The sequence below is a fragment of the Hipposideros armiger genome, unplaced genomic scaffold (assembly GCF_001890085.2).
Source record: "Hipposideros armiger isolate ML-2016 unplaced genomic scaffold, ASM189008v1 scaffold_272, whole genome shotgun sequence".
NCBI classification, from domain to species: domain Eukaryota; kingdom Metazoa; phylum Chordata; class Mammalia; order Chiroptera; family Hipposideridae; genus Hipposideros; species Hipposideros armiger.
This window is the reverse complement of record NW_017731622.1, coordinates 453,803-455,864: the sequence shown is the minus strand read 5'-3', so window position 1 is coordinate 455,864 and position 2,062 is coordinate 453,803.

Sequence of the window (2,062 nt, the reverse complement as noted above, 5' to 3'; positions counted from 1 at the left end):
CAGCATTCCACCCCACTACTATGGTCAGAACCCCCACTGTTTATCACAGCCAGATGTTGTGGGGGCTCCTCTTCCAGGCATCAGTGCTCCAGGCTGGGGAGGACAGTGTGGGGCTGGGGTCTCCCTCACTCCTCTGGGGGGAACCTCTGTGGCTGAGATATCCCTCCTAATTCTCAACTGCCACACATGGAGGATTGGGGCCAGCCTGGTTTCACATCTCTGTCCCTCTTACCAATCTTGACGTGTCTTCTTCTTTAAATCCTTAGTTATAAAACTTCTGTTCAGCCAGACTTCAGATGCTTCTCCAGGTTGATTGTTCTATAATGTAGTTGTAACTTTAATGTGTTCACAGAAAGAAGCAGGCACAATGTTTATTTACTCTGCCATCTTGGAAAATATTTTGATGGTTGCCAGATGGGAGGGGGGTTGAGGGAGTGAGTGAAAAAAGGGGAAGGGATTAAGAAGTATAAATTTGTTGTTACAAAGCAGTCATTGGGATGTAAGGTATAGCATAAGGAATATAATCAATGATGTTGTAATAACTATGTAATGGTGTCAGAAGGGTACTAGATTTGTTGGGTGATAGACAGGAGGGAGTTAAGGGTCAGGGTGAAAAAGGTGAAGGGATTAAGAAGTACAAATTGGTAGTTACACAATAGTCATGGGGATCTAAAGTAAATCATAGGGAATATAGTCATGATACGGTGAAAACTATTATAGAGCTAGGTGGGTACTAGATTAGACAGGGGGACCACTTCTTAAATTATATAAATGTCTAACCACTATGCTGTACACCTGAAATTAATATAAAATAATATTGAATGTCAAAAAAACTAGTTACGAGAAATTTTAATAAACTGTATTTTGCCATGGCCTACTCATCATATCTTCCAATAATGCAATGTCAACTGCTATTAATGTTTTCTTTGCTTCATAAANCAAGTTATCTATATGCAATGTGCTGATATTTAATACGTTCTAGAGATTCTCATTCATTCATCGGTCAAATATTTACTGAATAGCTACTATGTTTACATTCCTCTACCTGGAGCTGGGGATACAACAGTGAATAACACCAAAATCCCAGTCTCCAGTCTGGGGAGGAATGGAACCAACAAATAAACAGGTAATTGTCATGTATTAAACATTGATCTATAGCGGTAAGTACAGTATGCCATTGGGAGCAGGTAAGAGAGCCATAAGCCATTTGAAGAACAACCTACCAATTAATTCACTGGTGCTCTCAAAAGCAAACCCTTTTCTACCTAAGCCAATACCAGCCCAAACCGGAACTCATTCACAGGGGTCAGCAAAAGCAGGTTTACCTGTCAGAATGTGCCAGAATTCCTGACAGTCTTTGCACTCCAGTCTCTCAACTTGCCTTCCCCAATATTTGCTAACAAATCTGAATGTTGTTGGGGAATGTGATTGCAGAGCATATGGTCCCCATTAGTTAGGCAAACTCCGCTGCCAAATTTGGCTCCAAGGAAGTAGTCTGCATAAAGGATGAAGTATTAGGAAAAGATCGACAGTGACAGAGGAAGCAAATAAAAGAGATGAGACAGTGAGTTACAAAATAACAGGCCGGGCATCTGCAGCACAATGAATGTGGAACATATTTTTCTATTTGTTGAGAAAACAATATATGTGAATTTGTGCTAAAATCTCCCTGTAGCAAAAATCAAAGTAGACCATTCACCAGAATCAATGTTAACTGCTTTGCAATGTCAGATGAGATAGATTCTGCCTGGGAAGAAAACTGGGGGGAACAGAACAGGCAGTGCACAAAGGAAATAAAGCATGAACAAACATCAAAAATGTAAATATGGGTTTATCACTATTTTCAATGGTAAGGGACCAGGCCTTTGAGAGAAGAAATAGAATCTCATGATAACTAAACTTTCACATTCAGAGAGTGAAAATGGAGGCTAAAAATCAGAGATACTAGGTATCTAGGAAGATACAAAGACCCTGAAAAAATGGTTGGGCTAGGGGGGAGCATGGGCATCATCGGGCAGAAGGCAGTTTCCTGTCCAGCCTAGTCTCTGAAAATTGTGGAGGA